This window comes from Balaenoptera musculus, chromosome 4 (assembly GCF_009873245.2).
Source record: "Balaenoptera musculus isolate JJ_BM4_2016_0621 chromosome 4, mBalMus1.pri.v3, whole genome shotgun sequence".
Classification (NCBI taxonomy): domain Eukaryota; kingdom Metazoa; phylum Chordata; class Mammalia; order Artiodactyla; family Balaenopteridae; genus Balaenoptera; species Balaenoptera musculus.
In genome coordinates, this window is record NC_045788.1 from 42,129,045 (window position 1) to 42,156,195 (window position 27,151).

The 27,151-nt window shown below is 35.8% G+C and overlaps 1 pseudogene; it reads left to right on the plus strand.

The window, feature by feature from the left end:
* The first annotated feature begins 419 nt into the window (after nucleotides 1–419).
* Nucleotides 420–27,151, plus strand: part of LOC118893963 — a 112,273-nt pseudogene continuing 85,541 nt past the window's right edge.

Genomic DNA, 27,151 nt, shown 5'->3' on the forward strand with positions numbered 1-27,151 from the left:
TATTGTGTACAGGCATACCTTGCTTTATTGCCCTTGGCTTTATTGCACTTTGCAGATATTGTGTTTTTTACAAATTGAAGATTTGTGGCAACTCTGAGTCAAGCAAGTCTATCAGTGCAATTTTCCAACATTTGCTCACTTCATGTCTGTGTGTCATATTTTGGTAATTCTTACAATACAGCAAACTTTTTCATTATTATATTTGTTATGGTTATCTGTGATCAGTGATTATTGATGTTACTATCGTAATTGGTTTTGGGCACCACCAACTGTGCCCATATAAGATAGTGAAATTAATTCATAGATGTGTGTGTTCTGACTGCTCCACCAACCAGCCATTCCCCATCTCTCTCCCTCTCTTTGGACTTCTTTAATCCCTGAGATACAATATTGAAATCAGGACAATCAATAACCCTACAATGGCCTCTAAGTGTTCAAGTGAAGGGAAAATTCACAAATCTCTCACTTCAATCAAAAGCTAGAAATGATTAAGCTTAGTGAGGAAGGCATGTCTAAAGCTGAGATATGCCTAAAGCTAGGTGTTTTACACAAAACAGTTGAGTTGTGAATACAAAGGGAAAGGTCTTGAAGGAGACAAAAAGTGCTACTCTAGGGACCACACAAGTGATAAGAAAGCAAAACAGCCTTGTTGCTGATATGGAGAAAGTTTTAGAGCTGTAGATAGAAGATCAAACCAGCCACAACATTCTCCTAAGCCAAAGCCTAATCCATAGCAATGCCCTACTTCTCTTCAATTCTACATACAGCCATGAAGGCTGTAGAAAAGCAGCTTGAAGATAGTGGAGATTGGCTCTTGAGGTTTAAGTAAAGAAGCCATCTCCATAATATAAAAGTTCAGGTTGAAACAAAATGCTGAGGTGAAGCTGCAGCAAGTTATCCAGAAGATATAGCTAAGGTAATTAATAAAGGTGGCTACACTAAACAACAGATGTTCAATGTAAAGGAAACAGCCTTATATTGGAACCAGATGCCATCTAGGACCTTCACACCTAGAGAGGAGAAGTCAATGCCTGGTTTCAAAGCTTCAAAAGACAGGCTGACTGTCTTGTTAGGGGCTAATGCAGCTGGTGAATTTAAGTTGAATTGAATGCTTATCTACCATTCCAAAAATTCCAGGGTCCTTAAGAATTATTCTCAATCAATTGTGCTTGTGCTCTGCAAATGAAACAACAAAGCCTGGATGAGAGCATATCTGTTTACAACATGGTTTACTTAATATTTTAAGGCAACTTTTGAGACATACTACTCAGAAAAATAGATTTCTTTCAAAATATTACTGCTTACTGACAGTGTACCTGGTCACCCAAGAGCTCTGATGGAGATGTACAATGAGATTAATGTTGTTTTCATGCCTTCTAACACAACATCCATTCTGCAGCCCATGGATCAAGAAGTAATTTCAACTTTCAAGACTTACTAGGTAAAAAATACATTTTGTAAGGCTACAGTTGCCAGATAGTGATTCTTCTGATGGATATGAGCAAAGCTAATTTAAAATCTTCTGGAAAAGATTCACCATTCTACATGCCATTAAGAACATTCATGATCTGTGGGAAGAGATCAACACACCAACATTAACAGGAGTTTGAAAGAAGTTGATTCAAACCTTCATGGATGACTTTGAGGGTTTCAAGACTTCACTAGAGGAAGTAGTTGAAGATGTGGTGAAAAGAGCAAGAGAACTAGAATTAGAAGTAGAGCCTAAAGATGTGACTAAATTGCTACAATCTCATGACAAAACATTAATGGACGAAGAGTTGCAAAGAAAGTGGTTTCTTGAGATGGACTCTACTCCTGGTGATGAAGATACTATACAGCTTATTGAAATGACAAAGGAGGATTTAGAATATTACATAAACTTAGTTGATAAAAGAATGCTAGGATTTAAGAGGATTGACTGCAGTTTTGAAAGAAGTTCTACTGTGGGTAAAATGCTATCAAACAGCATTACATGCTACAGAGAAATCATTTGTGAAAGGAAGACTTGATGTGGCAAACTTTATTGCTGTCTTATTTTAAGAAACTGCCACAGCCACCCCAACCTTCTGCAACCACCACCCTGATCAGCCAGCAGCCATCAACATCAAGGCAAGAGCCTCCACCAGAAAAAGATTACAACTTGCTAAATACTCATATGATGGTTAGCATTTTTTTAGCAATAAAGTATATTGACTAAGGTATGTACATTGTTTTTTATACATAATGCTATTGCACACTTAATAGACTACAGTATAGTATAAAAATAACTCTTATATGCACTTAGAAACCAAGAAATTCATGTAACTTACATTATTGTGATATTTGCTTTATTGTGCTAGCCTGGAACTAAACCTTCAATATCTCCAAGGTATACCTATACCAAGTTTGCATTTTTTTAAATCAAATAGTTGTCCTTAGTAGTTGTCCATATTCTTAAGCACTGTGCTAAGAATTGAATATCTATTGCTTAACAAGACAGTATCCAATGCCATCCCTATCAAATTTCCAATGACATTTTTCACAGAACTGAAATGAGAATTTTAAGTTTGTATGGAAAGACAAAAGACCCTGAATAGCCAAAATAATCTTGAGAGAGAAGAAAAGAGCTGGAAGAATCATGCCCTCTGGCTTCAGACTATACTACAAAGCTACAGTCATCAAAACAGTATGGTACTTGCACAAAAACAGACACATAGATCAATGGAACAGAATAGAGAGTCCAGAAATAAACCCACACACGTATGGTCAATTAATCTATGAAAAACAAGGTAAGAATATACAATGAAGAAAAGAGAGTCTCTTCAATAAGTAGTGCTAGGAGAACAGGACAGCTACATGTCAAAGACTGAAATCAGAACATTCTCTAACACCATATACAAAAATAAACTCAAAATGGATTAAAGACCTAAATGTAAGACCAGATACCATAAAACTCCTAAAGGAAAACATAGGCAGAATACTCTTTGACATAAATCGCAGCAATATCATTTTGGATCCATTTCTTAGCATGGATTTAGGAAATAAAAACAAAGATAAACAAATGGGACCTAATTAAAATTAAGTTTTGCAAGCAAAGGAAACCATAAACAAAATGAAAAGACTACCTACAGGATGGGAGAAAATACTTGCAAATAATGTGACCAATAAGGAATTAATTTCCAAAATATACAAAAAGCTATATAGCTCAATATCAAAAAGACAAACAGCCCAATCAAAAAATGGGCAGAAGACCTAAATAAACATTTTTCCAAAGAAGACATACAGATGGCCAACAGACACATAAAAATATGCTCAACATAACTAATTATTAGAGAAATGCAAATCAAAACCATAATGAGGTATAACCTCACACCAGTCAGAATGGCCATCATCAAAAAGTCTACAAACAATAAATGCTGGAGAGGATGTCGAGAAAAGGGAGTCCTCCTACACTGCTGGTGGGAATGTAAATTGGTGCAGTCACTGTGGAGAACAGTATGAAGGTTTCTTAAAAAACTAAAAATAGAGATAACATATGATCCAGCAATCCCACTCTAGGACATATATCTGGAGAAAATAACTAGAAAAGAGACATGCACCCCAATATTCATAGGAACACTATTTACAATAGCCAAGACATGGAAGCAGCTTAAATATCCATCAATATATGAATGGATAAAGAGGATGTGGTATCACAAATATAATATCAAAAACCAGCAATCATGAGAAGAGGAGAGTACAAATGCAGATATTGGATATGCATTTGAAACTAAGAGAGCAGGAACTTAAAACAATCTTGTTTATATATAGACTGCTATATCAAAACCTCATGGTGACAGCAAACCAAAAATCTACAATAGATACACACACACACAAAAGAAAAAGGAATCCAAACACAACACTAAAGACAGTCACCAAATCACAAGAGAAGAGAACAAAAGAAGAAGGGGGAAAAATAAAGACCTATGAAAATAATCCCAAAACAATTAACATAATGGCAATAAGAACCTACATATTGGTAATTACCTTAAATGTAAACGGATTAAATGTTCCAACCAAAAGACTGGCTGAGTGGATACAGAAACAAGACCCGTATATATGCTGTCTAAAAGAGACCCACTTCAGATCTAGGAACACATATAGCCTAAAGTGAGGGGATGGAAATTGTTATTCCATGCAAATGAAAATCAAAAGAAAGCTGGAGTAGCAATACTCATGTCAGACAAAATAGACTTTAAAATAAAGACTGTTACAAGAGACAAAGAAGGACACTACATAAAGGATAAAGGGATCAATCCAAGTAGAACCTATAATAATTATAAATATATATGCACCCAACATAGGAGCACCTCAATATATAAGGCAAATGCTAACAGCCATAAAAGAAGTTGACAGTAACACAATAATAATGAGAGACTTTAACACCCCACTTATGTCAATGGACAGATAATCTACACAGAAGATCAATAAGGAAATGAAAGCATTAAATGACACATTAGACCAAATGGAGTTAATTGATAGTTATAGACCATTTATCTGAAAGCAGCAGAATACACATTCTTCGCAAGTGCACCTGAAACATTCTCTAGGATACATCACATGCTGGGCCATAAAGCAAGACTCAATAAATTTAAGAAAATTGAAATCACATCAAGCATCTTTTCCGATCACAATACTATGATATTAGAAATCAACTACAGGGAAAAAAACTAAAAAACACAAATATGTGGAGGTTAAACAAGATGCTACTAAACAACCAATGCATTACTGAAAAAATCAAAGAGTAAATCAAAAAATATCTAGAGACAAATGAAAAAGAAAACATGACCAGAGGGGCAGAGTCAAGATGGCAGAGTAGGAGGATGCAGAGTTCGCATCCTCACAACTAGGGCACCTACCAGGCCTTGGTGGGGGACCTCAAACGCCTAAGGGGATGGGAGGAACCCCTGAATGACCAGGTAGGACATGGGGGGAGGAGGATTGGAGGTGGGACGGGACTGGCGCCCCTGAGAGGCAACTGGGGAAGGGGAGGGGTTCCCATGCCTGGAGAGGCCCACTCAGGTGAGGGATAAGCAGGGATGGGGAGAGACTTTCAGGGGATCAGGGGATCAGAGGGGAATGCGGCCAACATTTCCCCTGCTCCCTTCAGCCCAGGCAAGCCTGCTAGGGTCCTGGGCATGAATCTCCACCATCCAGGGCCTCCTTTAGCTGTGCTGAGCCGAAGCCCTGCCCCCCCACACCTCATAGCCTTTTCTGGTCATGTGCCTGAGCCTATGCCCCGCCCCTGCTTAAGCCCCACCCCTGCCTAAGCCCTGCCCCCCACTGCCAAGGCCTTTTCTGGCTTTTTTTTTTTTTTTTTGGCCGCATAACTTTTGGGATCTTGGTTCCCAGGCTAGGGGTCAGGCCTGAGCTCCTGTGGTGGGAGTGCCAAGTCCAAACCACTGGACTAACAGAGAACTTCAGACCCCAAGAAATATTAATCGGTGTGAGGTCTCCCAGAGGTCCTCATTTTGGCACCAAGATCCAGCTCTACTCAACTGCCTGAAAACTCCAGTGTCAGACACCTCAGGCCAAAGAACCAGTAAGACAGGAACACAGCCCCACCCATTAAAAAAAAATGAGACAAAAAACAAATATGTTACAGATGAGGGAGCACTCCCAAACTCGTTCTACAAGGCCACAATCACCTTGATACCAAAACCAGACAAAGATATCACAAAAAAGAAAATTACAGACCAATATCACTGATGACCATAGATGCAAAAATCCTCAACAAAATACTAGCAAACAGAATCCAACAATACATTAAAAGGATCATACACCATGATCAAGTGGGATTTATCCCAGGGATGCAAGTATTCTTCAATATATACAAATCAATCAATGTGATACACCAAATTAACAAATTAAAGAAAAAAAATATGATCATCTCCACAGATGCTGAAAAAGCTTTTGACAAAATTCAACACCCATTTATGATAAAAATGCTCCAGAAAGTGCATAAAGGAACCTACCTCAACATAATTAAGGCCATATACAACAAACCCACAGCAAACGTCATTCTCAATGGTGAAAAACTGAAAGCATTTCCTCTAAGATCAGGAACAAGACCAGGATGTCCACCCTTTGCCACTACTATTCAACATAGTTTTGGAAGTCCTAGCCATGGCAATCAGAGAAGAAAAAGAAATAAAAGGAACCCAAATTGGAAAAGAAGACTGTCACTGTTTGCAGATGACATGATACTATACATAGAAAATACTAGAGATACTACCAGAAAATTACTAGTGTTCACCAATGAATTTGGTTAAGTTGCAGGATACAAAATTAATACACAGAAATCTCTTGCATTTCTATACACTAACAACAAAAGATCAGAAAGAGAAATTAAGGGAAGAAGCCCATTTCCCATCACATCAAAAAGAATAAAATACCTAGGAATAAACCTACCTAAGGAGGCAGAGACCTGTACTCTGAAAACTATAAGATGCTGATGAAAGAAACTGAAGGTGACACTAACAGATGGAAAGATATTCCATGTTCTTGGATTGGAAGAATCAATATTGTCCAAATAACTATAGTGCCCAAAGTGATCTACAGATTCAATGAAATCCCTATTAAATTACCAATGGCATTTTTTACAGAACTGGAACAGGAATTTTTAAATTTGTATGGAAACACAAAAGACCCCAAATAGCCAAAGCAATCTTGAGAAAGAAAAACGGAACTGGAGAAATCAGCCTAGCTGCCTTCAGATTATACTACAAAGCTACAGTAATCAAAACAGCATGGTACTGGCACAAAAATAGAAATATAGATCAATGGAACAGGATAGAAAGCTGAGAAATAAACTCACGCACCTATGGCCAATTAATCCACAACAAAGGAGGCAAGACTGTACAGTGAAGAAAAGACAGTCTCTTCAATAAGTGGTGCTGGGAAAACTGGACAGCTACATGTAAAAGAATGAAATCAGAACATTCTCTAACACCATATACAAAAATAAACTCAAAATGGATTAAAGACCTAAATGTAAGACCGGATACTATAAAACTCTTAGAGGAAAACCTAGGCAGAACATTCTTTGACATAAATTGCAACAATATCTTTTTGGATCCACCTCCTAGAGTAATCCATCTCCTAAAATAAACAAATGGAACTTTACTCAACTGAAAAGGCTTTGCACAGCAAAGAGAACCATAAACAAAATGAAAAGACAACCCACAGAATGGGAGAAAATATTTGCAAATGTTGTGACCGTCAAAAGATTAATCCCCAAAATATACAAACAGCTCATTGAGCTGAATAGCAAAAAATCAAACAACCCAATCAAAAAATGGGCAGGAGATCTAAATAGACATTTCTCCAAAGAAAACATACAGATGACCACAAAGATATAAAAAGATGCTCAACATTGCTAATTATTAGAGAAATGCAAATCAAAGCTACAATGAAGTATCACATCACACCAGTCAGAATGGCCATCATCACAAAGTCTACAAAACAATAAATGCTGGAGAAGGTGTGGAGAAAAGGGAACCCTCCTACACTGTTGGTGGGAATGTAAATTGGTACAGCCACTACGGAGAACAGTATGGAGGTTCCTTAAAAAACTAAAAATGGAGCTACCATATGATCCAGCATTCCCACTCCTGGGCATATATCCTAAGAAAAACATGGTTTGAAAGGATACATGCACCTCAATGTTCACTGCAGCACTATTTATAATAGCCAAGACATGGAAACAACCTAAATGTCCACCAAGAGATAAATGAATAAAGAAGATGTGGTATATATATATATATATATGTAATAGAATATTACTCATCCATAAAAAGAATGAAATAATGCCAATTCCAGCAACATGGATGGAAAAATTGTCATATTAAGTGAAGTTAATCAGACAGAGAAAGACAAATATATGATATCACTTATATGTCAAATCTAAAAAAATTATACAAATAAACTTATTTACAAAACAGAAACAGACTCACAGATTTCAAAACAAACTTATGGTTACCAAAAGGGGAATGGTGGTGGGGAGGGATAAATTAGGAGGTTGGGAATTAACATATACACATTATTATATATAAAATAATCAACAAGGACCTATTGTATAGCATAGAGAACTCCACTCAATACTCCATAATAACCTGTATGAGAAAAGAATCTGAAAAAGAATACATATATGTGTATGTATAATAAATAAATAAATAAATAGATAGATAAAAGATGAATGGGGAAAAAAACGATGTGGTATGTACATACAATGGGATATTACTCAGCCATAGAAAAGAATGAAATAACGCCATTTGCAGCACCATGGATGGACCTAGAAATTATCATATTAAGTGTAGTAAGCCAGACAAAGATAAATATCATATGATATCACTTATATGTGGAAACTAAAAAAATTATACAAATGAACTTATTTACAAAACAGAAGCAGAAAACCAGAGGAAACCAGAGGAACATCTTTGAAGTGGAATGACACTGACTTATCTTATTGGGTTGCAATAACAAATATAATAGACTCGGTGGCTTAATCAACAAAAATTTTTTTCTGGTAGTTCTGGATGCTGGAAAGTCCAAGATCAATGGGCTGGCCAATTCAGTTCCTGGAGAGAACCCTCTTCCTGGTATGCAAATGGCCACCTTCTTACTATATCCCTACATGGTGGAGAGTACTCTGGTGTTTTCATCCCCTTAAAAGGCACAGTATTAAGGTTCTCTAGAGAATCAGAACTAATAGGATATATATAGCAGGATATAAATCCTGCTTAGATTTGTATCCTATTTATATATAGGATATAAATCTTTTATATAATAAAAATATTTATTATAAGTAATTTGCTCACACAATTATAGAGGCTGAGAAGTCTCACTATCAGCCATCTGCAAACTGGAGCCCCACAAGAGCTAGTTAATGTAATTCGGCTAGAGTCTTAAGGCCTGAGAAGTAGGAGTGCCAATGGTGGGGGAAGATCAATGTCCCAGCTCAAGCAATAACTCAAGTCTTCCTTTCTCTGTGTTTTTGTTCTATTCAAGGACTGAAGAGTGTTCACCCACACTGCAGAAGGCAAACTGCTTTTCTGAATCCACTGATTCAAATGCTAATTTCATGCAGAAACATTCCCACAGACACATCAAAAAATAATGTTTAGCCAAATATCTGGGCACCTGAGAGCCAGTCAAGGTGACACATAAAATTAACCATCACATGTCCACTCCTTAACAACTTGAAACCCATATATCCTTAAACTATACTTAATTTCCAAATAAAGATAATAACAAGGTCTAATGTGGTACAATTATCCTGTGTACAACCAAAACTGCACTAACCCCTTGCCCCGGAGAGGAAGTAAACTCCTTGAGTGATGTTTATTCGTCTTTTTGATATTGTACTTTAGGTAATATGATATATAAAGTCAATACATCTTATCTTATGTGATAAGGGAATAAGAGAGGAAAGAAAAAATACATGCACACAAGGATATTCATAACAAAAGTATCAGTTAGTTTCATTAGTTTTTTAAAAAGATTCAAAAGTATCATATACAGAGTCACCTGGCTTCTTGTTTCTTTTAAGTGGTTGACTAGGAGTATCTAATGCGGATCATTTGTATATCTCTATAAATAGTCCGTACCCTGGACTGTCAGTGCTCTATTTACTACTAGAAATAGAGTCATTAGAGATTAAAATTAACTATCATAGACATGAATCCCAGCATGGGGGCACCACACCCACAAAACTCATCCAAACCCACTTACATGCCAAAGGCCCCATCTCCAAATACCATCACACTGGGGATTAAGTGTCCAATATAATGACTGCGGTGGTTGGGGGGGGACCCAAACATTTAGTCAACAGCAAACGTCATCAGATGGACATGTTAGGAAGTTCATTTGTGCTGCATATCTGAGCAGAACAACCTGGAGGCTAGTATCTGCCTAGAGTAGTGATAATGAGGATGAACATAAATAGATATACTCAGCAAATATAGGAGGTAGAATTGACAATTCTTGGCAATAACTGGATTTGGAGAGGATGGAATTAAATAAGACCCAGATATACAGTGCTGATGGCATATTGCAAGGCATGATGAATAATACATTACAGATTATTAAACCCCAATCACCTTTTTCCTATGCTTCTTCCCTAAAAGTTGAGAGAACCTCTGAGTAGATGGAGTCTTTATGCTGAATGATCCAGCTCTACCCTCAAAGATTTTGATTCTGTTTATTTTCTGAATTTTAATGGCATTTTGTCTTTAAATATGTTAGCATCCTAAAAAATATTTTAAGATAACAAGCAACTGAAAAGTATCTCAGTTTTCACCCAGAAGAGACAATTTAGCAAGAAACAGCAGATCAAAGGGATACACACAGTGAGACCGAAAAGTGTAATGAAAGTATTCATAGCTTTCCAAATCTAATTATTTTTCAATAGCTGCCCCACAGAGAAAAATGTAGACTTAGTTACCAGGGATCATCTATATTTGCAAAATAAGTATTTTCAGGAAAAAAAGGACACTAAAATTAAGCACCTACTTCGTGGTAGAAACTGTGTTAAATCAACATTGTCTCCTTTTATTTCCTTAAGACCCTGTGAGGTGTTTCTATTTTAAAGAAGGAAAAAAAAAAGGAAAATAACAAGGTTGGTAGAGCTTATGTAAATCATCCAAATCCAGGGAAATGTACTATTAGAATTTAAATATGTTTACCTCTTTACATTAAACTTTCATCAGAGAGTAAGACTTTCAGAAGTATTATGAAAAAGGTGATTTTAAGTTTTAAGTCCCTCAGGTATCAAAATTTAATCTCTAATTAAAAGAAATTAAGTTTCTACATCTGAAAGTTTGGAGTCTAGACAATAATATCAAGACAAAAAATGATGACAAAGCCTCAGGAAAACTTTTCCTGAGTTGCAGGCGAACGCTAGTTAAACTAATTATAATAATCTTTAAAAAGTTGTTCAAAATTATTTTAAATAGGAACTTTAGTTTGAATATTATTTTTAAAATGGCTTATTTAGTAATATTTGTTAAATTTTAATTATATTGTCATTTACTATAAAATGTCAGTCATTATAATAGTTGATCAATTTAAATGAATCAATATTAGAGAAAAAAGTAATAATTAAAATAAATTTTTATCTTAAATTAATGTATTAAAATACATGTTTCCTTTTAGAGTGATTTTTTAAAAAAATAACAACATATATGCCCTTTTTAAATATTTTACAATTTATATATTTATTAGAGTCCACAGCCTGCTAAATAAAAACAGTAACGAGATATTTCACAAACTATTATATAATTTAAAATTATGAACTTAATTTCATAAAAAAGTTAGGTGTAAGTGCATACTGGCTAATCTAAAAATGTTATATTCCATCTCTGGTCTAAAATATTTTATGAGAGGGATTCAGATCAAAATGGTGGAATAGGAGGACACAACTCACTTTCCTCAATAAACACATCAAGAACGTCTATATGTGAAGCAATTCTTACTGCAAATTATCTGGAGACTGACAGAAAGACTCTTGCACAACCAAGGCTGTAAGAACAGCCACAAGGAATTGGGTAGGAAGGGAAGTGCAGCAATAGGGTCACGACCTGTGCCCTGGAAGGGGACTCAGAAGAGGAGGGTTAACTTCCCTGGAGAGTGAGCGGTTTGAGCCACATACTGAATGCCCCAGCCCTGGAGTCCAACACCAGGAAGACAAGTACCCTTGGCTGGTTGGAGGGCTGGTGGGACTAACAGGAGGACTATGGGAAGCCTGGACTCCACTTTTAAGGAAGGCATACATGCTTGCTTACTCCCAAAGCAGAGCAGAGGTGGGGGATTGAAACTGCAAAGGATGCTGGCCAGTTTCCTGTGACCATTCAGGTGCATGCCCCAGCCTAAGCTGAGTGCCTGCTCCAGACCCACTTGCTTCATGATGCAGCTGCACACTGGGGCAAGGGCTGCTCCAGCTGAGGGGAGAGCTCAGCTGTGAGGGACAAATGTGATTCAGACCCAGAGCTGTATCTGAACAGGGCAGGGACAGCTATTATAGGTACTTACAGAGGTAGCATAGCAGAAGCAGTCTGGGTCTCTGACTGTGGCTAGGGCCACCATAGCACACACCGTGGCTGACACTGAGTACCCACACAAGCCGCACCTGCTCTGCAGTGCAGCTTCACTCTAGGGTGAAGGTTGAAGCAGCCAAGGGGACAGCTCAGTTGTGACAGACGAAGGTGTCTTGGACCGCAGCTGCATCTCAATGGGATGAGGGCAGCCATTACTGGTGCATATAGGGGCAGCACATCAGAAGCATTCTGAGTCTCTAACCATGGCTGGGACTGCCAATGGCCACAGCCAGACCCACACTGAGCCCTGGTGCCAGCCCCTCTTGCTCTAGCACTGGTTCCCTTTGGGGCAAGGGTGTTGGTGTTAGGAAGAGGGAGAGCACACACTTAAAGGGAATGGAGCCAACTCAGACATGACTCTCAGGGCTTCTACACCAGCATCTTGGGACCCAACCCCAACCATCAATAGGGTGGTACAGGCCCCTGAGTAAAGGAGAAGCCTGAGCTCACACACGGCTCTGGACCTAGCTTTTCCATCTCCAGCTCCACCTCCTACCAAGGCTGCCAGCACACCCTGAAGAAAGATATGATTTGTGCTCACATCAGATCAACCTTTCCCACCAAAGCCACTGGGCACACACAGACTGTATAAGGATGCTCCCAAACAAGGACACCCCTTCAAAATTGCAATAGGTAACTGTTTCACTTGATTTTATAGAGATATAGAAAGTTAAGAAAAATGAGAAGACAGAGGAATTTGATTCCATTGAAAGAACAATAACCAAAAAAATCTGAAAAACTAATGAAACAGAAATAAACCATTTATCAGATGAAGAATTCAAAGCATTAATAATAAGAATGCTAACTGAATTAGGGAAAAGAATAGGTGAACACAGTGAGAATTTTAATAAGTAATTAAAAAATAAAACAGAGAACCAGTCAGAACTGAAAAATACAATAACTAAAATGAAAAATGTACTAGAAGGAATTAACAGCAGACTAGGTGATACAGAAGAACATATACATGATCTAGATGATAGAATAATGGAAATCACCCATTCAGAATAGCAAAAAGAAAAACAAATTTAAAAAATGAGAACAGTTTAAGGGACCTCTAAGACATCAAGTATACCAATATTCGCATTGCAGAGGTCCAAGAAAGAGAAGAGCGAGAGAAAGGAGTCTAAGATGTATTTGATAAAATTATGGCTGAAAACTTCCCAGACCTGAAGAAGCAAACAGATATCCAGGTACAAGAAGCACAGAGGGTCCAACAGAAGATAAGTCAAAGAGAGCCACATCAAAACATATCATAATTAAACTGGCAAAAGTTAAAGAGAGAATTCTAAAGGCAGCAAGAGAATAACAGAGTGTAATATACAAATGACCCCTATAAGGCTATCAGGTTATTTTTCTACAGAAGCTTTGCAGGCCAGAAGTGAGTGGCATGATGTAGTCAAAGGACTGAAAGGGAAAAACCTGCAAACTAGGATACTCAACCCAACAAGATTATCATTTAGAATTGAAGGAGAGATAAAGAACTCAGTACAGCAAAAGCTAAACGAGTTCATCAATACTAAACCTATCCTAAACGAAATGTTAAGTGGTCTTCTCTAAGTGGAAAGAAAAGGCTATAGCAGAATATAAGTATATATAGAAAAGGAAAAATCCCACTAGTAAAGACAAATGTACAGTAAAGGCTGACTATCAATCCCTTTAATAAGCTATTACAAAAATAAAAAGACAAAAGAATTGTAAAATCAACTACAAGTACAATAATCAGTAAGGGAACGGACTTGAAGATGTAAAATATGACATCAAGAACACAATATGTAGGGGAGGGTAGTAAAAAAATATATAAATCTTTTAGAATGTGTTTGAATAAATGACTACCAGTTTAAAACAAGTGGGTATAGTTATAGGTCAACATATATGAACCCCATGGTAACCATAAATCAAAAACCTACAATAGATACACAGAGAGTAGAGAGAAAGGAACACAAGCACACTATTAAGAAAATCATCAAACCACAAGGGAAGAAACTAAAAGAAGAAAAAACAGAGAACTGAAAAAACAACCAGAAAACAAGTAACAAAAATGCAATAAGTACATACCAATCAATAATTACTTTAAATGTCAATGGACTAAATGTTCCAACAAAAAGACATAGAGTGTCTGATTGGGTTAAAAAAAAAACAACAAATAAACAAGATCCATCTACATGCTGCTTACAAGAGACTCTCTTCAGAGCTAAGGACACCCACAGACTGATAGTTGACAGAATGGAAGATATTTCATGCAAATGGTAATGAGAATAAAGTGGGGCTAGCAATACTCATACCAGATGAAATAAACTTTAAAACAATATCTATAACAAAAGACAAAGAAAGATATTACATAACAATAAAGGGATCGATACAAGAAGAGGCTATAACAATTTTTAACATATATGCCCTTAATACAGGAGCACCTAAATATATAAAGCAAATATTAACAGATATAAAGGGAGAAGCTGACAATAATACAATAATAGTAGGGAACTTTAACAGCCCACTTACATCAACAGACAGATCATCTAGACAGAAAATCAATAAGGCAACAGTGGACTTAAATGGAAGATTAGACCTGATGGACCTAACAGATATCTACAGAACCCTACATCCAAAAACAGCAGAATACACATTCTTTTTAACTGCACATGAAACATTCTCCAGGATATATTACATGCTAGGTCATAAAAAAATCCTCTACAAATTTAAGAGGATAGAGATTATACTAAACATTTTTTTTTCCAACCACAATGGTATGAAACTAGAAATCAGTTATAGAAAGTAAAATGGGGGAAAAAACACATGGAGACTAAACAACATGCTACTAAAATACCAATGGATCAATGAAAAAATCAAAAGAGGAAATCAGAAAATACTTCCTGATAAATAAAAATAGAAACACAACTTTCAAAAATCTATAGGATGCAGCAAAAGCAGTTCTAAGAGTGATACAAGTTTACAGTGATACAAGTGATGCAGTGATGCAGTTTACAGTGATACAATCCTATCTCGAGAAATAGGAAAAGTCTCACATAACCAACCCAACTTACCATCTAAAGGAATTAGAAAAAGAAGAACAAACAAAACCCAAAGTAAGCAGAAGGACGGGCATAATAAAGATTAGAGAGGAAATAAGTAAAATAGAGACCAAAAAAAAAAAAAAAAACAACAGAAAAGATCAATAAAACAAGAGCTGATTTTCTGAAAAGATAAACAAAATTGAAAAACCTTTAGCCAGGCTCATCAAGAATGAGAGAGGGCACAAATTAACAAAATAAGAAATCAAAGAGGAGAAATAACAAGTGATACTACAGAGATACAAAACAATGGTAAGAGAATACTATAAATAGTAATATGCCAACAAATTGGACTATCTAAAAGAAATGTACAAATTTCTGGAAACATACAATTTGCCAAGACTGAATGAGGAAGAAATAGACACACAAGAAATAGACCAGTCATTAGTAGTGAAATTCGATTCATAATTAACAAAAAACAAAAACAAAAACACTCAGCAAACAAAAGTGCATTACTGGACAGCTTCACAAGGGAATTCTACCAAACACATAAAGAAGAGCTCGTACCTATTCTTCTCAAACTACTGCAAAAATTGAAGAGGAGGGAACACTTTCAAATTCATTCTATGAGGCCACCATTACCTTGATACCAAAACCAGACAAAAACACTACAAAATAGAAAATTACAGGCCAAAATATCTGATGAATATAGGTGCAAAAGTCCTCAAACCAAATTAGCAAGCTGAATTCAACAATATATAAAATGGATCATACACCATGTTCAAGTGGATTTATTCCAGGGATTCAAGGATAGTTCAGTATCTGAAAATTAGTCAGTGTGATACACCACATTGACAAAAAGGAAGGCTAAAAATCACATGATCATTTCAATAGACACAGGAAAAGCATTTGACAAAATTCAACATTCCCTCATGATAAAAACTCTCATTAAAGTTGGTATAGGGGGAACATATCTCAACATAATAAAGGTCATTTATGATAAACCCACAGCTAACATCATAAACAAAATCTAAAAGCCTTTTCTCTAAAATCAGGAATGAGACAAATATGCCCACTCTTGCCACTTCTATTTAACACATTTAACATTGGCAATTCTAGCCACAGCAATCAAGAAATAAAACATCCAAATTGGAAGGGAAGAAAGAAAACTGTCACTTTTTGCAGATAACATGATACTATTTATTCAACCTTAAAGCTTCCACCAAGAAAGCTATTAGAATAAATGAATTCAATAAAGCTGTAGGATGTAAGATTAATATTCAGAAATTTGTTGCTTTTTTATACATTGATAATGAATTATCAGAAAGAGAAAGCAAGAAAATAATCCCATTTAAAACGGCATCAAAAATAATAAAATACTTAGGAATAAATTTAACAGAAAAAGTGAAAGACTTATACCCTGAAAACTATAAAACACTCATAAAAGAAATTGAAAATGATACAAAGAAATGGAATGATATCCCATGTTCATGGGTTGGAATACTTAATATTGTTAAAATGTCCATGTAACCAAAAGTAATCTACAGGTTGACTGTAATCCCTATCACATTGCCCATGACATTTTTCACAGAACTGGAACAAATAATCCTAATATTTGTATGGAACTACAAAAGACTCCAAATTGCCAAAGCAGTCTTGAGAATATTCAAAGCTGGAGGTATTATGTTCCCTGACTTCAGCTATACTACAAACCTACAGTAATCAAAACAGCATGGAACTGGCGCAAAAACAGACACATAGAACAATGAACAGAATAGAGAACCCATCAACAGATGAATGAATTTTAAAAATGTGGTGTATATACAATGGAATATTATTCAGTCATAAAAGATTGAAATTTTGCCATTTGCAACAACATGGATGGACTTGGACGGAATTATGCTTAGAGAAATAATTCAGAGAAAGACAAGTCGATTAACATCTTTACATAACCTTAAAGATGAACTGCAGAGTCAGAGTGATACCCTACTTATAACAAAAGAAAAATTTTATTTAAAGGGCTTTATAATATTTGTAGAGACAACTGTATTTTGAAAAATAAAAACATAAACATTATGAAAACAATATTTTCAAAGAAGTAGGAACCTAGATTGATGCCAATATTTTCTTCATATTTAAAAAATTTTATTCAATCTATTTAAGCAAAATAAACAAATAAATAAACAAGCTCGCCCATTTCTCCCACGCACCTCTTGCAACAACCAATATGTTCTCTGTATCTATGAACTTGGTTTGTTTTTTTTTTTTTTTCTCAGATTCTAAATATAAGAAAGATTGTATGGTGTTTGCCTTTCTCTGACTTAATTTCACTTAGCATCATGTTCTTGAGGTCCATTCACAGTGTCACAAGTGGCAAGATTTCATTCTTTTTTATGGCCGAATACTATGCCACTGTGTATATACCACAATTTCTTTATCCATTCATCCATCAATGGACACTTAGGTTACTTCCATAAACAACTATTTTAAATAATGCTGCAATGAACATAGGGGTACACATATCTTTTTGAATTAGTGTTTTTGTTTTCTCCAGATAAATACTCAGAAGTAGAATTGCTAGATCAGATGATAGTTTTTATTCTTAGTATTTTTAAATTTTTGAGGAACCTCCAATACTGTTTTCTACAATGTGTGACTGTACAAATTTACAGTCCCACCAACAGTTTCCTATGTCCTCACCAACACATGTTATTTCCTGTCTATTTGAAAATAGCCATTTTTATGGGTGTGAAGTGATATCTCATTGTGGTTTTGATTTGCATGTCCCTAATGATTAATAATGTTGAGCATCTTTTCATGTACCTGTTGGCCATCTACATGTCTTCTTTGGAGAAATGTCTATTTGGATCCTCTACTCATATTTTAATAGGATTTATTTCTTTGTCATGATTTTTGTCTTTTGTTTTTTTTTTTAGAAATGTGTTTGGCTTTTTTAATTAATTAATTAATTAATTTTTATTTTTGGCTGTGTTGGCTCTTCGTTTCTATGCGAGGGCTTTCTCTAGTTGTGGCAAGCGGGGGCCACTCTTCATCGCGGTGTGCGGGCCTCTCACTATTGCGGCCTCTCTTGTTGTGGAGCACAGGCTCCAGACGCGCAGGCTCAGTAGTTGTGGCTCACGGGCCTAGTTGCTCCGTGGCATGTGGGATCTTCCCAGACCAGGGCTCGAACCCGTGTCCCCTGCATTAGCAGGCAGATTCTCAACCACTGCGCCACCAGGGAAGCCCTTTTTGTCATGATTGACTTGTATGAGTTCTTTATATATTTTGGATATTAACCCCTTATCAAATATGTAATTTGCAAATATTTTTCCCATGTAGTAGGTTTTTTATTTTGTTTATGTGGTTATCTTTGCTTTTTAGTTTGATGCAGTGCTACTTTTTATTTTTGCTTTTCTTGCTTTTGCTTTTGGTATCAAATTCAAAAAACATCACCAACACATACGTCAAAGAGCTTACTACCTATGTTTTCTAAGAGTTTTATGTTTTCAGGGTTTAAGTTCAAGTCTTTAACCCATTTTGAGTTAATTATTGTGTATGGTATAAGATAGTCATCCAATTTTCCCAACACTGTTTATTGAAGAGACTGACCTTTCCCATGGGATATTCTTGACCCCTTTGTCATAAATTGACTATATATGCATAGGTTTATTTCTGGATTCTTGATTCTGTTCCATTGATCTATGTGTCTGTTTTTATGCCAATACCAAACTATCTTTGATGAGTAGATTTGTAATATAGTTTGAAGTAGGGAATCATGATGCCTCTGGCTTTGTTCTTCTTTCTCAAGATTGCTTTGCCTATTTGGGGTCTTTTGTGGTTCTGTAAACAGTTTAGGATTGTGTATTCTATTTCTGTGAAAAATGTCATTGGAATTTTGATAGATATTGTGTTGAATCTGTAGACTGTTTTGGGCAGTGTGGACATTTTAACAATATTAATTCTTCCACTCCATAAACATGGAATACCATTCCATTTATTTGTGTCTTCTTCAATTTCTTTCACTAATGTCTTATAGTTTTCAATATAGAAGTCTTCCACCTCCTTGGTTAAATTTGTTCCTAATTATTTTACTCTTTCTGATGAAATTGTAAATGAACCATTTTCTTAATTTTTCTTTCTGATAGTTCCATATTAGTGCAAAGAAATGCAACAGATTTTTGAGTATTGATTTTATATCCTGCAAATTTGCTGAATTCATTTATGAGTTCTAATAGTTTTTTAATGAAGTCTTCAGGGTTTTCTAAATATTATAGCATGTCATCTGCAGATAGCGAAAGTTTTACCTCTTCCTTTCCACTTTGGATGATTTCATTTATTTTTCTTGCCCAATTGCTCTGGCTAAGACTTCCAATCCTGTGTTGCATAAAAGTGGCAAGATTGGACATCCTAGTCTTTTTTCTGACCTCAGAGGAAAAGTTTTTAGTTTTTACCATTGAGTATGATGTTAGCTATGAGCTTGTCAACTACAAACTTTACTATGTTGAGGTATGTTCCTTCTACACCTGCTTTCTTGAGAGTTTTTCAATGTCCAAAAATGGACATTGAATTTTTTCAAATGCTTTTTCTGCATCTACTGTGATGATGATAAAATTGTTATTTTTTTTTTTTTTTTTTTTGGCTGTTGGGTCTTCATTGCTGCGCACAGGCTTTCTGTAGTTGCAGTGAGCAGAGGCTACTCTTCATTGCAGTTCATGGACCTCTCATTGCAGTGGCTTCTCTTGTTGAGGAACATGGGCTCTAGGCATGTGGGCTTCAGTAGTTGGAGCACACAGGTTCAATAGTTGTGGCACACGGGCTCTAGGGTGCAGGCTTAGTAGTTGTGGTGCACGGGCTTAGTTGCTCCACAGCATGTGAGATCTTCCCAGTCCAGGGCTCGAACCCGTGTCCCCTGCATTGGCTGGCAGATTCTTAACCACTGTGCCACCAGGGAAGTCCCAAAATTGTTATTCTTCATTTTGATAGTGTGATGTATCACATTGACTGATGTGCAGATGTTGAACCATCTTTGTATCCCTGGAATTAATCCCACATGATCATGGTGTATAGTGTATTCTTTTATTTTTGAACTTGGTTTGCTAATATTTGTTGAGGATTTTTGCATCTATGTTCTTCAGGGATATTGCACTGTAAATTCTTTTGGTAGTGTCTTTACCTGGTTCTGGTATCAGCATAATGCTGATCTTGTAGAATGAGTTTGGAAGCATTTCTTCTTCTTCTATTTTTTTGGAAGTTTGAGAGGATTGCTATTAATTCTTCTTTGAATGTCTGGTAGAATAAACCAGTGAAGATGTCTGGTCAAGCACTTTTTCAATCTCCTTGCTAATCATTCATTTGTCCAGAGTTTCTATTTCATCATGATTCAGTCTTGGGAGGTTGTATATTTCTGGGAATTTATCCATTTCTTCTAGGTTGCCAAATTTGTGGGCATATAATTGTTTATAGTAGTCTATTATTATCCTTTGTCTATCAATTATATTGTCTCCTCTTTTGTTTTTTATTTTATTTGAGTCCTCTTTTTTTTTTTTCTTGGTGAGTTTAGCCAAAGGTTTGTCAATTTTGTTTGTCTTTTAAAAGAACTAGCTCTTAGTTTCATTGGTCTTTTTTATTGACTTTTCAGTCTCTGTTTCACTTATTTCTGCTCTAATATTTGTTATTTCCTTCCTTCTACTAATTTGAGCTAAATTTGTTCTTTTATTTTTTAGTTTCTTGAAGTGTAAAGATAGGGTGCTTATTTGACACTTTCTTCTTTCTGGAAGTAGGCATTTATCACTATGAAATTCTCTCATAGATCTGCTTTTGCTGCATCCCAAAATTTGGTATGTTCCATTTCCATTTCTATTTGTCTCAAGGTATTATTTCTCTTTTGATTTCTCCTTTAACCCATCAGTTGTTCAGTAGTATGTTATTTAATTTCTACATATTTGTGAATTTCCAGTTTTTTTTTCCATGTGATTGATTTCTTGTCATACCATTGTGGATGGAAAACAGACTTAATAGGATTTAAATCCTCTTAAATTTATTACCTTATTTTGTGGTTTAACATATGATCTATACTGGAAAAATGTATGTGCTCTTGAGAAGAATGTGTATTCTGTTGCTTTTGGATGGAATCTTCTCTAAATATCTGTTAAGGCCATCTAGTCTAACATGTTTAAGGCTTTTGTTTTCTTTGATTTTCTGTCTAGACGCTCTATCCATTGATGTATGTGGGATACTAATATCTCCTACAATTATTGTATTGCTGTCTATTTCTTCCTTTAGGTCTGTTAATATTTGCTTTATATATTTAGGTGCTTGTATGTTGGGTGCATAAATATTTACAACTGTTATATCCTGTTGGATTGACCTCTTGGTACACTTATATTCCTTGCTTGTCACATCTTGTATAGCTACTCCAGAATTTTTGGTTTCTAATTGCATGAAGTACCTTTTTCCATCCTTTCATCTCAGTCTGTGTGTGTCCTTACACCTAAAGTGTCTCCTGTTGGCCGCATACAGATGGGTCTGTTTTTTTTCTTTCTTTCTTTTTGTTTAATCCATTCAGCCACTCTGTCTTTTGATTGGAGAATTTAGTCCATTTACATTCAAAGTAATTATTGATAGGCACGTTCTTATTGCCATTTTGTTAATTGTTTTCTAGCTGTTTTGGTAGCTCCTCTTTGTTCCTTTCTTACTCTCTTGTCCTCTTTCTTTATGGTTTGATGACTTTCTTTAGTGGTACACTTATATTCCTTGCTTGTCACATCTTGTATATTTACTATAGTTTTTTTGTTCTGTAGTTACTATGAGGCTTACATATCACAACATATCTGTAACAGTCTATTTTAAGTTGATAACTTAAATTTGATCCCATTATGAAGCTCAACATTTTTACTCTTCCTACTTCTCAGAGAAGTAGGAACCTAAATTGATGTTCATTTTTCTCTTCATATTTTTAACACTAAAGAAAATAAATACTGTTCCCATATACTCAAAAGAGGCAATCAAATGCACTTAAAGAATTCTGGTATCTTTATTGCTTTGTTCTTAGTGATACTGTCAACAGCTGCTATGCAAACCGGACAAATTCCTTGGACTTCAGACAGGAGGCTGGAAGAACATATCCCCGGGGTTGCTTTATTTGTTGCCTACCTTACTGATTACCTGCTCTACTTAAGACACTTCTTTAATAATTGATATCTCTGTGAGGGGTTTGTTCTTGAACAGCATCATAAATGCAAAGAGAAGTGAAATTCAAAGACTTGCATATCCACTTATGAGGATCTTAAAACCCAATACAATATAAGATAGTTAATGAAACTGTATTTTTTTTTTTGATCCTTGAGTAGTGTCATCTTTAAATTTTGTGACGATATACCCAGAGACAACAGTACCTAACTTTGGGAATGGCGGCAATAGGCTCAAATTACTACATATATAATATGTATAATATACATAATTTTCACAATGTCCTTATACACCAAAACCTTAAAAAGTTCACTTTAATTTTATAAGATGGGAAAATTTGTGTTAGGTATATACTATTTTCTGAAATTATAAAAATACTAGCATAAACTATTTAATATAGAATTATTAATATTAATCACTATATGCAGTAATATAACTATTATATTAAACATATTTGTCTCCATATGCAAGTAATAGAGCAACTTTGTCTTTTCCTAGTCTCTTCATATTTACTCATTAGCTTGGTTCTGTGTGCTTCTGGGATAAATTCATGGGTAGGTCCTTAGGTATTTCCAAGCCTCAAAATAGTTCCATTTCATGAAGTGAAATGATGAGTTAATAAAATTTTCAGAACTCTGAACCTCAATTATATTAAAGTTTCTCTCCTCCTCCAACTGAATGCTGCTATAGGTCTGCAAGTCTGCACTTAGTGAGAAGAAAATCCCAACTTTTTCCCTCCTTTGCCAAGTCTTCCCTCACCACTTAACTTCATTTTCTGGTCCCACAGCCCCCTTCAAGGGTTCAATCAGATGAGAGGTGATTCGGGGTTGAGGAGGGTAGCTTAATTCTATTTCAATCTACTACTGTCCCTCTTTGAACCTGGCAGTTATTCTATGCTTACTTCATTCTTGAAATGATTTCCTGTGTGTTTTCAGAGAATCCTCCCTCCTACACTGGCAAGTTCCAATTCCTGCTTTCTTGTTATTGAGGTCCCCTCCAGCTGACCTTTTATGCCACTCCTCACCCTCACTCAGGTTTGGACCTAACAGGACACAAGTGTAGTCATCTCAACACTACTTCAGTTGGGAAAGTTCCTTTCAGTACCTGACAAATACTCTGTGGCCCACATCTGACTCAAGGGAAATGTGTACCTTTGTCCTGCTGTCTATCCTGCCACTTCAAGCAAATAATAAAGTTCTTTTATCATTATACTTCTCAGATGTGTTTCAGACTCACTTCTGTGGCCGGCAAGACATGGGGATACACAGGAAGTTTGGTTAGTGGTTCTCATGAAAATCTTCTTATTTGGTTTAAGGTGAGGAAAAGAAATACCACAGCACTCCAACAACTCTTGCCAGTGTAATTCTACTTATCTCTTTAACTGCACCCTCAATTTTCTACCTTTTACATAGACGATGAGCTAACAGTTCAAAACCGTTTGTCAGCTCCCCTTTTGCCAGTTCCTTATATGTCTTCTAGCACATTCTGTTGGAATTTGAGTGTTCTTGGCCATAAACCTCAAGTAGTGGGAGCCATTTTGTGTTGATCAGCTGTTGACTCCCTCACTGGAGGGTCACAAACTGCAGTAGCAGTACCAGAGCTGCAGCACCAAGTTTACTGTGTTCTGACTCCCACAAATTTAAGCAAGGTCTATTTTATGCCATTTCCAGAAGAGGATACTGTTGCAGACAATGTTTGTTGCTGAAGCACTAACCCATGAGGTATTACGAGAGGGGGGCCTTTGGGAGGTAATTAGGGTTAGATTAGGTAGGGTGGGCTCCTCATGATGGCATTGGTGCCCTTATAAGAAGAAGAAGAGAGGTCTCTTTCTCTCTCTCTCCCTCTGCATGCACACACTGAGGGAGGGTTATGTGAGGACATGACTAGAAAGAAGCCATCTGCAAGCCAGAGAGCGAGCCCTCATGAACCCCAAATGAGCCAGCACCTTGATCTTAGATTTCTCAGCCTCCAGAACTACGTGAAATTAATTTTTTTGTTAATGCCACCCAGTCTATGGTATTTTGTTATAGCAGCATGAGCTAAGATAGATACCAAGGTTCAAAACTTTTGGAAACTTGTCCAAAATATGACAGCTAAGTGGCTAAGTTGGGAGTCAAAACTAGGACTGTTTGAATGAAACCCCTGCTCTTTTGATTGCTGTCTCCTGTGGTTTTGGACTTCTTGTATACACTTTTGTGGCAATGTTTCACAGTTTTTCTGTTTCTTTCATAATTGTATTCATTCCTTCACTAAATATTTCCCAGCACCTCAGAATTGAGTTGAGATTTATTCCCATTGCTAGTCACTAGAGGTACCCCTGTCCCTTTGGTTGCATTTATGTACTTTGTTAGTTAGCCAATGTACATACACACAGTGCACATATTATATGTATACGTGTGCATATGTATTTTTTATTTATGTGTTCAATTAATGCCAATTGCTATATTTTGTTAACTGCTAGAGCCTTGAAATTGGTGTATATACATTCCTTGGAAAGTAAAGCATATATTTGGAACTTTTCTGTTAGCAACACACATAGACCTGAAAATATGATTTAATTGTTACCTACTTTGGCTTTTCAGAGGTCTTCAAGGGATCAAAATGTTTTAGAGTAATTCATGTTGAAAGATATTTGATAAAGCTACGTGAAGATTCACATTTTTGAAAAATAAAGCATAGAGACAAAAGTCAGAAATATAATGTACTATAATTCTATATAAATCCTGGCAGGCCCTCTCCACTATTTTTCTTTTGGGAAGTCCTCTCTCTGAAGGAGCAAAAGGACTGGAGTAGCACCAGCCCATTGCTAATATTACAGCTTAACAACCCTGCAGAGAAAATCCATTCAAACTTACTGAATCCAATTAAGTTGCTGATATACTTTCTTATTTGATTACAAACAGTGTGAACTGCAGTTAAATGATTTCAATATTCCACATATGATCTGAAATTCATCAAGTATTTCCATATTTCTTTCTGTTAAAGATGCTATTTACTTGGCATTTATCCAAATGTATGAGAAAGAGAAATAAACATTGAAAGGGTTGAGATGTAATGATCACAACATTTACTGTAATTAAAATATTCCAGTGAAGATCTTAGCGGGGTGTCAAACTTCAGAATGTGTAATATATCTCCGTTTTCTTTGATCATGCATGTGTTTGACTAAAAAGAAAATACATTTTCTAGTCACCTAAAGTTGATATTTCAGAACAATTCCATTTTGAAATAACCAATATAGGTTCCTACTCTATAAAAAAGGAATTGAGCTAAATCACTTAAATTTATTTCCAGCTCAAATATTCTGCTTTTAAATATGATGTTTTGATTCTTTGTAAAAATAAAAGCCCTCCTATAAATCTGATCAGTGTTTTTTGGAAAGGAAACTAAAAAGGCAACTGATTGCACAAATATAATGTATATTTGACACAGTAAGGTGAATAAAATCTCCTTAATTTCCTAAACAAGTATTATTCAAGAGAAACTAGAACTCAAATACATAAGCCACAGTTGTATTCAACGTGGCTAAGAATTGTATATTTTGTGTCCTATCGTCTAGACCATACACGTTGCAGTTGCTAAAATTTAGGCAATTTATATTATGGGGTAATGCTGACTGGATAAAATGCAGTTTGAACAGCAAGTTGTCCTTAGCAATTATAGAAACAGCATAGCAGAAACCTGACCCAATGCATATATGATATTCATCTGTTTGTTAAAACCTTAAAACAGTGTTTAATGCCCTATCAAGAGGGATAGAGGGACCTGCTGTTGTTGTTCTGTATTACTTTTATTCCATTAGCAAGTGTCATTATTCAAGCCTCATTATTGCTCCTAAGGAAGCAACATGCCAAAGCTAAATTCAAGTCAGTATAAAATATTTGAATGAGTTCCTGCAGTGCATTGAACTTGATGAGAGAGCTTTTGAGAAAAGGGCAAAGCCAGAGAATAATCTTTCAAGTATCTTAATTTCCCTGATAAATGGTGACACTCTTAGTTCAATATATGCCCCAAACTGATACTCATATAAATAACACAAAAGCTATTTGTAGGGCTATCTACTTCTCTTGGTGCTTCAGCAAATAGCAATTTTATTATCTGGTTTGTAGGCAAGGCAACACAAAACAAGGGTACTTTCTTGAAATCTGCAAATCACTAGGCAGGTATGTTTGTCAAGGGAAACAATGATGAAGACTTTGCTTTTAAATATACAAGTTTACAGTATTAAGTTTCTCTGGTTGGAATTCTTTACTGTATAAATATTCCATCAGAGAACCAAAGATTTAGAGCCACATTTTTATATGTTCCCATGACCAAATGTAAATATATCAAAAATAATGTCATAAAATGTCACTTTAAAAAAACTGTCTTCTGTTATCAACTTTCAGACTACAACCAACCTAAATGGTACTACCTCCAAAGATAAATAAGTAATGTAAGGTTAAGGTATTTACATTTTAAATAGTGAGTAATAAGATTAAAAGTGAAAAATTATTAAATGATTGAACATTTACATAAATAAGTGATAAAGTATGAAGTTGAAGAAATTTAGTCAAAGAAAACAGGGAACTGAAAAATAGAGCAATGGGACTGACGGTGAAAAGGTGGAGTTGGGTGGGTTGCTTTTTGTTTAGGGAGGTCAGTTAGGCCTTTTTAAGGAGGATGTAGAACAGACCAGAATTCATCAAGAAAAGGTCTAGGAGAACCTCTGGGAAGAGTATACTAGGTTGAAAGCAGAGCATAGCAGGCCATCTTGGATGGAGTTGAGATAGTATGCCCACACTGTCCTCTACATGCAACTGGCTCACCTAGCTCAGTGAAATTTCTAAAAACAGACCCAGA